Source organism: Sturnus vulgaris, chromosome 18 (genome assembly GCF_052056855.1).
Source record: "Sturnus vulgaris isolate bStuVul1 chromosome 18, bStuVul1.hap1, whole genome shotgun sequence".
In the NCBI taxonomy this organism is placed as follows: Eukaryota; Metazoa; Chordata; class Aves; order Passeriformes; family Sturnidae; genus Sturnus; species Sturnus vulgaris.
The window spans coordinates 9,124,911-9,141,006 of NC_142260.1; the positions used below are offsets into that span (position 1 = coordinate 9,124,911).

A 16,096-nucleotide genomic window follows, 5' to 3' on the forward strand; every position below is an offset into this window, starting at 1 on the left:
TGCAGAGCTGACAGCACCAAAAACTGATGGACTATCAGAGTTTCCCTTGCAAGGCCAAACTGCACAATTTTTCTCTTATTCCTGAACTCAACATGGTAACCTTGCAGATGTGCCTGCTCTGCCACCTTGACATAGCAGACAATTTCAAAAGGGGGGTTGAAACTACATCAGCACCATAAAAATCTGTTCCCAAAAACAAACACAGCGCCTTCCTTGCACATCTTCATTTCTGCTTTACAAATTTAAGAGTATAAGGCAGTATTCCCTGTGCAGTGCAAAGCAAGAAAAGGAATTGCATCCAAACTAGTGACAGAAACAAGCACCACAAGGGCCCCAGCCCATTGTGTACAAAATTGTCACAAGGTCAGCTGGCATTTTACCAAAGCAGTCAGCACATAAATTGAGTCTAAACAAGGTAAGTATGTCCTCTGAAAAAGAAGATTCCCAACAAAAACAGCAAAAAGGATTTCCATTATGGAAGAAAAGAAAGTACTTATTAAAAATGCAACAACATTTATCTTCCTGCTGCAAATATTCTTTTAGCCATTCTGTTTATTGCAGAGGGCCCCAGACAGTGTCAAGTTTCTGTGCTTTGTTTCAGAAAAATATTCATACATGGGCTGATAGACCCCAAAACCAATTTGCCATGTAAATATAATGACTGATTGAATTTGACAAGCCTCCTTCTAGAACAGTAAACACTGAAGCTTTTGTTTAGGGATATTAATCAGCTCAGCAAGCTCAACATGTCACCTGTGCCAGAATGGAAGAAAAATCATCCCCACCTGCTGGTAGAACAGGCACCAGTAATACCCAGAGGAGGCAGGACATTTCCTGAAAGAATTACTCTGGATCCCAGCTATTCCAACAGGCAGGTTTCCACCAGACACTCATCCTTCCTGAAAATGATCATCCCATTAGCAATAATGATCCTGCTCCAGTGGCTGTGGAGGTGCACATGGAAACCTGGGAGAGCTTTCTGCAAACTGAGAGCTGCAAATGCAGACAGATGTTGTAATTCTCTGCAGACTGGCTCTGCAGCCTGTCTGCACCTTAAGACACAGTGAAAACAGTTCTCACTACACTGAGAATATCTTATGTCTCAGAAATATGACTTTAGTTTAAGAATAATTAGAAAACACAGATGTCAGGGAATAATGCACCAGAACTCTTAATTGCAGCTTGGCCATCAGCGGATCTTCCTGACGTTCTTACCTCTGCTGCTCAGTGGCAAAGAACTTCACTGAGGATTTGTTTTCAAGCTCAGGTTCCTGCAGAAGGGCAAATGATGATATAAGAATGAGCTGCCTAACTGAAGTGGTGAAGTCAGGGCTCTGAGGGATGCAAAAACACCACCCTCTGCTGTAAACTGCTGATTTCTTATAGGAGGGTACCACACGTGCTGAGCAAGCAGGAAAAATCATCAGATAGTGACAGAAATTTTCCTCCTCAAACACTGAAAACGTCCTCATTGGGATGGTGCATGATTTGACATTGCTAGGTTTGTAATAAATAAGCCCAAAACGTGACAAAAGCTCAGCCCTTCCCACTGGCTGAGGCTCCCAAGCTCTGCAAGTGTTCACGTGAAACCTGGCAGTTCTCCATCTAGTTTCCACTTATTTTTACATTCTCCGACCCTTGCAAATGGGACAGTTGGCTCCTGAAATTAAGACTGGAGTGGCAAAGACCCATCTCAATGTTTCACTGCCCCATTATTCCCAGAGATGCTGAATTCCAACAGCCTCTCTATTTCCTGCTGATTTTCCAGCCTCTGATCCCACCAAGCTGAGCAAATGGACAGGCAGCTCAGATGATCTCCTGTGTCTGGAAATAGCAAAGTACCCTTTCTGTCTCATTTACTAATACTGCTGCTAATTTTGCTGTGTCCCAGTTTCTCTCCATCTGCAATCAAAATTCAGTTTAGCTGCTGGAGAAGGGAACACACTGCAGTACAGACCAGGATCAGGCAGCCATCTCAGCAGAATGAATTCTGCTCCCATTTCTGCTCAGAAATTCTTCCCAAAAGCCTAGGAAGGACCTAGGTCATGATTAAATAAATCAGGTCACTGAGCACAAGGGCAGATAATATCAGTTTTCCTTTGGATTTAGTTCTGGAATTAATGCAAGAGCTTTTGAAAATTTTGCAATGTTCAGGAAATTACTGGGAGCAGGTGAGTGTTCTTTCCCATGCACATTGTCTGACAGTGAATATTATTAATAAATGTAACTTTTCAACTGGCACAAGAGAGTACCTACAGTGTCTCCCTCTATCAGCTGCAGGAGACTTAGATGGATATAGTTATTTCCAACATGTTTAACCTCTGATTACATCAATTTGACTGCTAGATTCCAAAGTTACCAGAAAGGTAGATAGATTGCTTTCTTAATAATTCAGATTCAGAAATAAAAAAATAGAAAGCTTATTATGAGATAACCTCATAGTAGGTATCTGATTCCTCCTTTTAATGCCAACATAACTGGTAATAATTTCAAGCAATTACATAATAACTAAAGTGTATTGTGTGAATTCCTCAGAATTTCTATTAGCTGGTATTTTACCTCCAGCTCCCAGTGGGAAAATTCTGAGGTATGCCTCAAGCAATTTAATTTTTTTTCTCAGAAAGGTAACAGACACTAAAGGAGATTAAGCAGTGGAGGCTCCAAAGTAACTTACAGGAAAAAAAATTCAAAACATATCTAAGAGACCGAAAGAAATGGGACATAAAAGTTTTCCAAAAACATTTTGCTGAAATTCTGCCCCTCTGACAGCTGTGTGTTTTGTCATCATTTCTAATTTGAAGGGTTTTACTCACACTAATGGTTTGACTGCACTTTTTGTGTCAGGGAAGAGGCAGTGCCTAATACATGTCAGGGCAATCAAGACCCAATTTTAAAAATATGCAAATAGATATTATTTATATTATATATAATATTTATATAGTTATATATAGATATATAAAGAGCTATATATTGATATATAAAGTATATATCAACAAATAAGGCCATTGAAGAAGTGCCCATACTGAAGAAGCACAAGCAGCTTGCACTCACACCCTGGAGCCTTTCCTGCAGGGTGCACGGGGCTCCAAGGCTGAGACATTCCAGGAATGGCATTCCTAGCAGGGAGACAGGAAGCATGCTGGCCAACTGGCTGCTTCCACATTTCTGGAAAACAAGTTCTAACAGGAACATAAGGAGACTAACCTTACCTTCTGTGGCTTTTTACTGAAGTGGATCGAGTCACTAGAGAAAAATGAATTTCTATTCCCCCTTATGCTGTTTTGCATTACAAGTACTCACTGAAATTTGGCTGCTTACAGAGTTAGCAAAGACCTTTACAGCAGTCACTCAGTTTTCAAAAATCTCTTTCAAAGAGACAGGAAGCAAAGGAACTCCTGCTCATTTGTACCAGACATCTCACAGCCAACTTATCTTTCCTCAAACTTTTATCTGCGAGTTCCCAAAGTTCACCAGCTGAAAACTCCTCACTCATTACAACACAACTGCACAAGGTTTAAAGGGTAATGAGGTCAGGGGTAATTAGGGCAACGAGGGGGAGAAACACTCCTAGAAAACACAAGATATTAAGTTAATTAACAGGGATAATAAGGAAAGGGGAGAGTGATAAAGGGGAAAAGGTCACCACGCTCTTCACTAGACCTCGAGCACATTCTGCCACATGGCACTGCTGCAGTGGTTTAAACTATTTCAATTCTCAACCAAATTCTAATTGCTTGACTGCAACCTCCTTTGTATCTCCAGTCAATCCATTTGAGTTCACATTTTGGCTTTGGAGGTGCAAAGGCAAGCTAAAAGAAAAATATTGCTAGACAGAGATGGTTTGAAAAGACATCCTGCTCAGTGCTGGGGAAAGAAACGTGGCCAAAACACCGTGCTCAGGTCTCAGGCACCAATAACAACAGTTACCTGTATGAAAATTCTGTCTGGGGGTACAAGGCTTCCCCATAAAATACTGGCACTCAAAGATGGGAAATGTGAATGTGTAAATTCCTTCAGCTGGGGCCTTCTACTCCCAGTGTTATTCCTGCTGTCTGAGGTGACTTCAAAAAATTGCATTTTTATTTTTTTAAATCTAAAAGACAGAGCTACCCATTCCAATGAAATAAACAGGACTTCTTGAGTTTATTTTAATAGCAGGGAAAAGGGTGTCTTGTTTTGAATTGGCCCTTCTAGGTAAGTTGCTTGAATAAATCCTTCTTGTTGGATGATAATTGAATGACCTTGGGGAATTTTGACAGTTCCAGGTGTCAAGAAGCTGGGAGAAAATAACATCTGTTCTCATCAAACAGTGGAAAGACAAATTCACAGTCACTCTTAATAAATGTGTAGCATAAACACTGAACAGAGAGAGAAAGAGATACATTAAAAATACTTTTTTAAGTAAAATTACACCGTGAGTCCAACGGAGATGAGATTCTGGAGCAAGCACTGAGTGCAGCCACACTGACAGAACTCAATCCAGCAACTCTGTCACATTCTTTCTGTGTGAAGCATGCAACTAAAATAATAATTTCATATCTATCAGTATCTTAAGGTTTTTAAGGTAAGGAAAAAACCTTATGGCAGAGCAGTCACTCCAGGACTTCCTTGTTCTATTTTCAAATGAAAACCTTGTTTGTTTGTTTTGGTTTTGTAACAGAAAGGGTGTAAATGCACAGTGCCTTCAGAGATTATTTTCCTACTTAAAAGTTGGTCTTACCTGGACAGTTGGCAATGATAATCCAACTGCTGGAGAAGCAAATATCCAGAATTATCTTCCACTGAACCTGTGCTGAGCACAGAGCACTGAATAACTTTCTCTCTGTTCTTTTTTTCCCCTAAAACAGATCATCTAATTTTTAAAGGAAGGTTCATGGTATTCGTACCTGGCAACCTTCTGCCAGACTATAAGAGAAGCTTTTGTTTTCCTTTTCATCTCAGAACACAAATAGAAACAGTCTTTGAAATATATTTAGACTAAACTTTTTTTTTTTTAATGGTAATTTTCAGGAATGTTGCCATTCCACTTTTAGCAGATGGTTCGCTATTTAATGTCTCTAGGCAGACAGAGAAGCTTTAATCAATAGAATCAAAAGAAATGTTGAGAAATTACATGCAATTTTACAAAATCAAAGGCATTTCCTGCATATTGTCAAGCAGACAGAAATATATTGACATGTTGTTACTGCAAGGAGCTGAGGAATGTTTCCCACATTACAACACTGAATTTCCTTCTACGTGTTTTCAAGTCTCCAGGTTTCCTCATAACAAGGAATTTTACCCTGTCATAAATTCAGAAATTCTTCAAGAGCAGCTTAATTAAGAAAAAAACCCCGGGGGCTGAGCAATTAAAAACCTGCCCTCAAGAGCTGGCAGTGCCCACATCAAAGGCTCTACCTCTGCTTACCTTTCCCAACAAGAAATCAGTGGTGTGGCTCCCCACTCACTCTGGGGTTCCACCTGCACCTGGTAACCATAAGGGTCCATAAGGATCCTTAGCTTAACCATATTTTCAGAGAGAGAGAGACTGTATAGAAAATATTTTAGATATATTAAATATTTCTGTATTCATTTACATGCAGAATTTTGTCTCAGTATTTAAATAAGAGTAATAGAATCAGCACTGTGAAGGTGCTTTTAACAAATATGATGGTTTTTTATGTAAGAAAGACAGAAGCTGTGCTGAAAACTCACATGTTTTACATGGAAGTAAAAAAAATGAACCAATGAGATTGAAATGTTTCTATACCAAAAGCATTCCTGTTACAATGGCAGCAAGTGGGAATGATGTATCCAAACAAAAGTCTTCTGCTGTCATTTTGTTACAGCTTTTCCTGGTCTTCCTGCTTTTAGTGCCTAAATTCACCAGGCTTCTTGGCATTCTGCACAGGTTTGTACATCCCTTTGGAGCCTGTGCTTGGGTTTTTCTGTTGCTGGTTTGCTTGGTTTATGTGTAACAGTTTTAAATTAATTGTAAACTTGTACAGCTTTACAACCACGTGAAAACATTAGCTAAACAGAAGCTTGAAATACTTCATTCTGCTACACCTAAGTTTAATGATGTCATAATCCTTTATGGCTGACATCATGTGGTAAAGCCACAGAGTACCCAAATACCAAAAGTATGTATTCTAACTCTGAAAAAGCAGGATCAAAACAACCACACACAATTATAACACCGGAGAACAACAGCATCACAATTTTGGTTCCAGGCCCAGTATTTTGCTTATGATAGTCTGGCTGCATGCAAAAAAAAAAAAAATCTTACTTCATTAAAGGTGCTACACATGTTTCATAAGATCAATATAAACGAAATCCAATCAATTTAAGTCTTCAATCTTTGAATGCTAGATTTGGGGTTAATTAACAAGCAACTATTTGTAGCAATCTACTAGATGTGAAATTGGTTTTGAGAGCAACAGGAAAGTAAAAAGCTCTCAGAAGAGAATCAAAAATGGTGCAATGCCTCTTTCCCCTCCATGGAAACTCACCAGCACCAGTTTCAATAAAATCAGTGCAGAATCCAGAGTTTCCACTCTATAACTGCAATTTCCTATCAACTAAACAAGGATAAAGCATTCAGGTATTCTGGTGCAGCCTGTAGCTTTTGCTATGCTTTTCTCCTCCTTGACCCTCCTTGTCCTCCAAACTGTTAAATGTGAAGTGAACACATCTTCTAATCAGAAATTCCACAGAAATTACAGCATGCTACTCCCACACCCTTCACTTAAGCAACTTAAAATATTCCTGTTAGCACAAGTAGAAGAGGGAAAGGCTGGCATAATATGATCATTCCATATACAGCTGGTAAAATTATAAATACCTCAGAGAAAGACAAATACACAGAACAAAGTTATTTTAAAAATTATTCTGTGCTCACTTCTGCAAGCCTTTTTATTCTGTGCACAGAGAAATCCCAGAAGACGTTTTCTCCAACCATAATTTCATTGCAATGATAATCCTGTAATGGATGAGTACAGACTCACTGAGTCTGCAGTGCTTGAAAAGTTTATCTGACAAGTTTCACTTTTACCTCCAGCATGCCAAATCTTCTTGCAAAGCCTCTGGCAAGGCATGACTTGATGCAAAAAGGAAAGCTTCAAAGCAATTTGAATCCACCATGAAAGCAGGGACAGGTAATTCTCTGCATTAGTTGGATGATTCATGAAAGAGATCTTTAGCTAGATTCAGATTACATATGAGCAAGTAACACAGCCTGAAAATCTGTATTATCTCCCTAAAATGAATGATGATTTATCTATGATGAAAAAAACCCCAGAAATACTATCTTTTTCTTACACTCTTCAGAAAGCTGCTTATAAAAATCCTATTTTCTCAGAGATCACCTGTGACAGCTCTAATAAAAGGAAAATTCAAACATTCACATTTAAAATATGGGGCTTGATTTAGGAGATAGGAAATGTCAAAACCAAAACTACAACAGGATTTCCACAGCCCTACTGACATTGCTAACACAAGGTCCCTGAGCTCCTGAATTTCCAGCATCCAAGCAGAGATTTAGGCTGTGTGGTATTTCAATGTGCTAATTAAAACGTGCATGTTGGGAGAGCTATCTAACCTCATATTCAGGGCTCATGTCAGCCTCAAGTCTGTGTCATAAACAACAGATGTGGCTACTGCAGCACACCCCAACATCTGGCAATGCTGCAGTAACCCTCAACATCTGGCTGCTGCAGCACTGTCTTGGGTTGCAATGCAGGATGTAACCAGAGGTATGGATTCTATCACCAGCTGTTCACCCAGCTGTTGCAGTGTTCTTTATCTTGCCCACAGCCCATCCTCCCTCCAGGAGATCTCTCCTGTCCATGGCCATGCAGTCCCAGGGCAGGGCTGATCAAATTCCATCATCCCATTGGGAGATGCTCCAGCCAGGGCAGGAGCCGAGCATTTCCTACCCAGATCAAAGGGGAGATTTGGAACAGCAGAGCAGCCTTTTCCCACTGGATCCCAGAGGAAAACCAGAGCCTTGCACATCATCCCTGGAGCTTTGGAGGAAAACTGCACCTTGTGCAGGAGCCCTGCTCCAGCAGAACCACATCTGTCACTGCAGGAGGATGCAGCCACCATGGAATGGGACTGCACCAACCCTGACTGACTGACGGGGGCAGCTGGGATTCTCACTCTGGCTGTGGTTTTGGGTTTGTTCTCTGTAATACTGGATTTCTATTTTAATTTTCCTAGTAAAGAACTGTTATTCCTATTCCCATATCTTTGTCTGAGAGCCCCTTAATTTCAAAATTATAATTTGAAGGGAAGGAGTTTACATTGTCCATTTTAAAAAGAGGTTCCTGCCTTTCTTGGCAGACACTTGTCTTTCAAACCTAGACAGGCATGCCCCAACAACTGCAGCCCACCTCCCCATCTGGCTGCTGCAGGACTCACACTCCCTGGGCTCCTCCTGAGGGGAGCAGGGCCTGTGTCTGATTCTGATGTTTCTGATGGTGTCTGATTCCTGTGAGCAGCCCCAGCAGCCAAAGCTGCAGCAGTGGCAGTTCTCTGTGTCCCCCTCCTGTGTCCCCCTCCTGCAGCCCTTATCCACAGGGATGAGGGCTCCGTGTCAGGGCTCCCACTGCACATCCCTGTGGCACTGATCACAGGGCAGCTGGGGGTCCCTGCCAGCTGCCACAGCGCTGTTGTCACAGAAATAATGCATTTATTAACTCTCATGTGTTTAAAACATAATTGAAGTAGTGAATATAGCAAGGACCCCTCACAGACTTGAGACAACAGTGGCGTTTCAAAGGCAGAGCAAAGTAGCAGCTTGGACCTTCCACCTTCATATTCTAGAACAGAAATTAGAATATTCTCATTTGGAAATTTTCAAAGCCAAGCAAAGGAGACGCTGGAGAACTGTCATAATTAATGACCATCAGGGTTTCAGCTCCTAAACATCTCTGCCTTTCCCTCAGGAAACTAAGGATGTCATGTTAAAAACAGCACCTTAGTTACAAAACACCAGTTGATCAGAGACAACTGTGAAGAAAACACAAACAAAATGTTATTTCACTGAGAACACATCTGCATTGCACAACCCTAGAGTAGATTTAGGTAGAGATAACAGCACCATGAAGTCAAAGCATTAAGTTTCATGTACCTGAGAATTTCAGTGTCTATGCAGACTATCTGTCCTCACTAATACAACATATAATACAACTAATACTGAGCTGTTTATCAGGTTACTAAAAGGAAGAAGCCCAGAAGTTTCTGCAGAGGCTACAAAGCTAGCACTGCAAGGCCAAGGGCAGCACAGAAAGATACCTCCAGGGATAATTGAAAGGCAAATAATATAGCAGGTGAATAAAAAGGGATTTGCCTCAGAGGAATTAAGTTAGCTTTCCCAATATGAAGTTAGTTGTCACTTTTGCATTCGACAGAAATTAAACTTCATTAATTTTGTTAATTGTGGACCAGTAAATCAAGTCACTGCTCTGGACTCAGGGACAATCCCAAGACAGCACAGCAGAGCCCAGTCTCCAATCTCCAGGCCACGTGTAGCTGACAACATAATCATATGTTGTTAATAATAATAATAATAATAATAATAATAATGGCTGCATGTAATGGAGACAGCCATTAACCAGCTACAGAGTCCCTTTCCACATTCCATATATTAATAACTGATAATCAAGTTGCTGGGCTGTTCCAAAGACAAACAAGGATCCTCCAACACCCTCAGGAGGCAGCTAAGCCATCTCCACAACTGCCACTGCTGGCTCAAGATTGGAGCCCAATATTTGCTTTTTGCAATCACCACAGATTTTCTTTACATCTCGTGTCTCTAACATTCAGGATAATATCAGCTTATCCCAGCACTGCACAGCTTATGCACACTTTCACAGGGTAACACTGATGACAAGACCTTCTTGCTGAACACAGAATTAAAGTAAAATAAACTGCTTCTGTGTCTTGTCACAGGCAAAGGAGCAATGTTAGGTGGAGAGAGGTAAAAACTGCCCCAGGTGATGCCATGAGAGAGTGTGAGCCCAGGACCAAGCTGATCTCACACCTCACACACAACTCCCAGGGGAGGTCTTGCTTTGTGTTTCTTTTCAGATGTGTTTATTCTGTTCTTGTCATACAGACAAAAACCACCCGTTAGTGTGAAGTGGGCATGAGGAGCTGGCAGGACAGAGCTCAGAGGAAGCCCAGCACAGCTGCAGGCTGTCTGTGCCAGCCTGGGCACCACAGCCCCAGGTGACACCAGAGTGGCACAGAGGGAGCAGAGAGAACCTGCAGAACCTGGGGCAGAGCAGCTCCCTGAATCCCTGAATCCCTGCTCAGCCCACACAGCCTCTGCTCAAACACTGCACTGAAACCCCCCCTCCTTCCACTGAGCCTGTGCCATTATGCACAGATAACAAATGTCAACAAAAATGAACTTTTGCAGAGAAAAAGGCAAACTTTTCTAGCCTAGCAATGAGGGAACCTGGGGAGGGCATGGAAGTCACAGCTCTGCTCCCGATTCATTTTTTTAACCTTGTGTTGAAGACTTTCATGTGAACCAAAGAAATTGTCACGACTGAAGGAAACGGAATCCAGGTCAATTCCCCTCCCAGCTACAAAGCTATCATTCACTCTCACTCTGCAGCCAAATAAAACTTTTCTTGCTCCTGTCAAAAGAAACAATCTCGAATAAATCTGCCATGCCATTCCCACTGTATAAACCTGAGGAAACAGAGCAATCTAGATGACCATCAGGAAAACAGAAAAAAAAAAAAAGTAGAAACCTCATTCTGAAGAAAACAACTTTAATCATGAAAGGAATCATTCAATATCCACCAACAAAATCCAGTTTCCTTAACAACCACTCCTCACTTTTGCCCACTGCATCCTAACCCCAGTGACAGAAATCCTCAGTGGAAGAACCAGCAGGAATATAATTAGAAGAGAGCTAAAGATATTAAAAGCACAAAAAAAGTTGATTTTAATAATAGTAATAATGTACTATCAAGGTGTAGTCAACATAATCGACAACATTAAGTCTTCAGTAGATTGTCCTTGAAATACCCCCACCTCCAGTGTTGCTTGAAAACTTACAGCAAATTACGTCTTCCAGTTAAAATAACTATATTAATGTTTCTGTAGTGTGCTCATCCCTAAGCATAGAAGAACATGAAAGTCAAATTCCAATTAATCTGCACTGACATGCAGCCATCTAGAATGACTTTAGAAGTCACAGTCTAAAGAGGAAAAATAATGGGATTAATCCTGCCTGTCTCACATATGCAAGCAGCTGCTTCCATTGCAACTATCTGCATTGGGACAGCAGATCTCTGTGCTTGCAGAGAGGCAGGGAATTCAGAGGAATACACGGGGAACTCAGAGGAAGACACGGGGAACTCAGATGAATACACGGGGAACTCAGAGCCCTCTGCAGTGGAGCAAGGGCTGAGCGCTCCCAGGCTGCTGCCTGGTGCTCGTGTGTTTCCCAGCAGAATAAATTCACTGCAGCCAGTGATAAACATGCCTAATTGCTTTTGAGCTTGAGGGAAATAAGCTGGGGGGATTTAGCCATTAATTCTTCCCAAAAGGAAAGTAGCTCAGGAGTCAGAGACAGGGTGGAGTGGCCATTTGGATCCTGGTGAGCTGACTTTATGGAACCCAGCTAGGGTTAGTTAGCCAGGCTGAAAAAGACAGAAGACATTCTTCTTTGTGTTTGAGATTAAGAAATAAAGGGGAGATAAGAAACATGACATTTACTTATTCAAATCTTTCCCAAGCTAAAATTAAGAACGTGGGCTGACCTAGTTCCCAAGCTCAAAATATAGAGTTTCTGAGAGCAAATCATTTCACCCTAACACCTGACACAGGGACTGACTGAATCACACCCTGGGGACCTCTCCCTGGCCCAGCTGACCACAGAGGGTGATCAGATATCCAACTGTGGCACAGCTAATATTAGCTCAAGTAAATCCACACAGCAAATCATCCTAAGCAGCAGAATGAAAGATGATGTAAACAACTCCTCTCTCACAAATTTTCCCAAGTCCACACAGTGCCTGATACTCCACTGATAAGAACAGCAAGGATGGAGGACCAGAGCCCTAGTAGGACACAGATGTCTTAGGAACCATCCAAAAACCCTAGCTAAAAATCCAGCTAGTCCAGAAATGAACTGTGTGTTACAACTTCAACTCACACCTAGCCTATGTCTTAACAGTTTAGTAATTCTGTTCAGGTCCAAGGGGTTGGGAGGAAGAATGGGGAAGGGGCAAGGAAGCAAGTTCATGTCACAGACTTCACAGTCTATAATTTTTAAGATAATTCCCCAACAAAAACATCATCTGATTAAAACCAGGAAAGCTGAAGAACACTAAAATGACACTGTGTAATAAGACAGGATGATGTGCAAAGGTGTTTTGAGTGATATGGGTTTAATCATAGCTTAGCTTTTCAAGGAAAATTAAACTATGAACTATGATGGCCTAAAGTGAGGCTGCAGAAAACAGCACACTTCTCCCTTTTGGCTGGTGTTTGTCACTTTGTCACTGATACAAAGCCAGTATCAGATTAAGAGCAGCCTGCCCACTCCCCTGATCTTCCAACTGCACATACAACTCAGGGCGAGTTTTTGGTGTCAGAGCCAATGCATGGTGCATTATTAAGATGAAAGATATGTTGTGATCTGTCTGAAGCACTCTCATATTGATTTTAATAATGTGAGAGTGTCTGGGGTTCTTTGAGCCTGTTTGGTGTTTGTGAACTCAACAGAACACAGATTTTTTTTTTTATCCCATTTAACACTTGTTAACCTCAGCCCTCCAAAGCACACTCTGTGGGAATAAAGCTCAGTGCTCCTGCACAGTCCATGTGCCACACACCTCTGTCAGGCAGGAAAGGGGCTGCATTTGGCACCCATCTGGTCCTTTACTCAGTTTATTTCATACACAGAAACAGACACAATTAATCTCGAAAAAGACACCATCCTGTTTGCAAACCCCAAAGGAGGTGGGAACTAGAAGTTCCTCTCAGTGGGCTGCCTGCTAGCTTGGAGCATATGCCTCCATATATCCAGCATATATCCTGCTGAGGATTTGGGCAGGGGGCAGGAGAATCTCCTTGGCACTGGCTGGAGAGCATCCCCATGTAACCAACACCACAATGCCACTGCCACAGGAAATCCTGCAGGTCCCCACCACTGCTAAAAGGTGAAGTCACTTGGCCAAAACCATCCTGTGAGCTGTGTCTGGCCACAAGCCAGGAATCAGGATTCCCAGGCTTTGGTCAGCTCAAGTTCCAGCATTGAGCTTTAGCTCCACAAGATTCTTTCTGTGATTTCCCTGTCCATACTGTTCTTCCCAAACACGAGGCATTTCCAAACACCAGCTTCCATTCCCTCTGAACCTCTCTTATCTGGAAATCTCTTTCCAGTCTGATACTCTTCTCGCTGTGAAAATGCCTTTTTTAAAATACATCCTTTAAAAGGATGAAGGCACATCTTATTTCTTGTCATTTCCAGGACACTTGGTAAAATATTACAAGATGGCACTTTATATGCTAAAGGAATCCCCAGATGGTATCTAATCAAACAATCAGAAAGCAAATGAAAATGAAATATTAGCACAATCCCGTGTGTAAAATGCAGCAGCTAAAGCTCTCTGGCATTTGCAGGATATTCTATGGAATGTAATTCTATTACCCGGGCTAATTTCATGCCTGTTCAGCATTGCAGAACATCTCAGATATTGAGACCTCTCTCCAACACCAAAAAATGAAGTAGTCCAAGGAAAAGTTTAACAGCAAACTACAGAGAACCCTTATAGCCATGTCTAGAACCATTACAGCAGCTGGTTTATTCAATTTCTGGCAACAACTCTCAAACATATAATTTCTTAAAGCTGACATTCAAGTTCAATCAAACCCAGTCAAGCTTGGGATATTTCTTTCAATAACTTCAGTGAGTTTTCACCCTGACCCAGAATTCACAGTATCTCACAGTTTTAAGAAAAATCTGATTAGAGTATCACCCTATTCTGTAGTATCTGCCACAGGAATTCCTGTGAGAAGCCCAGTTATAATTATTTGGCAAATAAAAGTATAGTTTGAGCTACGGTTCTGTGATTTTTATTTTATTCATTTATTTATCTTAAAGACTAAGTCATTTCAATAAGGCATGTGAAGCTTGTAAGGCCCTTTTTTTAACCCACTAATATTTTACTACTTATCACCAAACTGTTCACTTAATTTTGAAAGACCCTCTTCAGCTTTAAAAGAAGCATTATTTGAGGGAAAAACCATCCGGTTTGGCTTGTAGATGGATGGTCACCAAAAAATAAAAGCTTATGCTCTAACCCATGCTATACCCTTCCCTGATTTAAGTGCTTTTTTCTCTGCTGCTCTAAGAACGAGTCACTGAAGGCACACACACGGTTAATTTCCTTGAGAACAGCTGTTCGTTTCCTTGAAAACAAACAAGGCTCTTTGAGTTTCACACCAACAAACCTGCAGGAGTTGTGCTCCAGCCTCCTAAGAGAACTCAATTAATTTTCACAGAGCCACAGAATCACGGGGGTGGAAGAGATCATCCAGTCCAAGCCAGCCCAACACCTCAACTAGACCATGGCAGCGAGTGCCACATCCAGGGATGGTGACTCCACAGCCTCCCTGGGCACACAATTCCAGTATTGTAATCCAGTATTCCAACTTTCCACAACTCCAGCATGCCCACTTTGTGTATCTCACTCTTAGCCAGAGTCCTTTGGAAGAGCCCTGCTTTCATATGTGCTTCCACAGTGCACTCCACTGGCACACAGACAAGAATACATTTCCTTTCAAAAATCCATTTCAGGAATCAAGAAAAACTTAAGGACAGCATGATAGAACATAAAACTGGAAGAAGCTGCTATAACCAATTCTCCAGGGAAGATAGAGGGAAAAAATAAATATAAAAAGCAGCATTTTCCTCCTTTGAGCAAGATGACAAGATTATCTGAGAAATGAGTACATATACAAAATGAATGACAATATGTCATATTTAGCACAAGATATTAGCCCAAGTCAAAGCAAAGTAGCTGGGCTTTAATAGCACTACAAAGTTGTGTGTACTGACAAGCAGGGAAGCCCAGCTCATACAGGATTACCCACCCTGCTCACTGCATTTGCTTCATATTCCCAAAAGACCAGGTGGTCAAAGCTGCCTGGAAGTGAAAAAGATTTTTTGCACTGGTGATAGGTATCCTTCAGCACATGGTCTACTCTTCTTTTTCTGATTTAGGAGAGACTAGAACACTAGAACCTCCATTCCGTGGAGGTTATGCAGAAGTAGAGAAAGATAGTTCCTGTAGATTTTGCACAGGTTCTCACCTATCCCCAAGCCTCCTTACCACCCAAACCATTGGCAGGCTGAGAGGATGATGATAGAATGCCAGGCAGATGATGAAAATATAAAGGAAGACACTAAAGATCCTCCAGTAAAGCAAAAGTCATGTAAAATCCCAAACTCACAGGAAATAATCATATTCCCTCCCAGTGCCTCCCCACTTCAACCCTTCTCCCAGGGCACCCATAAAAAGGCCATCAAATTAAAAGGCATTACACAAAGAGAGATCGCCCCAGTTATAATCCCAAGAGGCTCCGGGCACTAAGGGAAAAAAAACCTTCATCATCCCAAGGAACACAGAGACTCAGCACGGATTAGCAGAGTCAGGCTTAAAGGGGGGAGGAGAGCAGGAATTCCACTAGCAGCAGCAAACCATTTTGAAAATACAACAAACAGAAATAAAAATAAATAAATACATAAATAAATAAAAAAGATGAGAACAGCAAGATGGGAAGCGGGTCTGCTTGGGGACCCCTGCTTGGGGAAGGCACAGGCAGGCAGGGAGCTGAGCTGAGCTCCAGCCCCGGGGCGAGCCCCCGGGTGGGGGCGGCTTAGGAGGGTCCGGGAGGGTCCAGGAGGGCTCCGGGAGGGCTCCCCCAGCTCTCCGGGCTCCGGGGAGGCTCCAGCCGGGCTCCGAGAGGGCTCCCCCGGATCCGGAGGGCTCCGAGAGGGCTCTAGCCGGGCTCCGGGAAGGCTCCGGGATCGCTCCAGCCGAGCTCCGGGAGGGCTCCCCCGGCTCTCCGGACTCCGGGAGGG

The 16,096-nt window shown here is 42.1% G+C and overlaps 1 protein-coding gene across 2 annotated transcripts in view; it reads right to left on the reverse strand.

The window, feature by feature from the left end:
• GALNT18 (polypeptide N-acetylgalactosaminyltransferase 18) overlaps positions 1-16,096 on the reverse strand; it is a 198,152-nt gene that overhangs the window by 181,152 nt on the left and 904 nt on the right. The window lies entirely within an intron of this gene.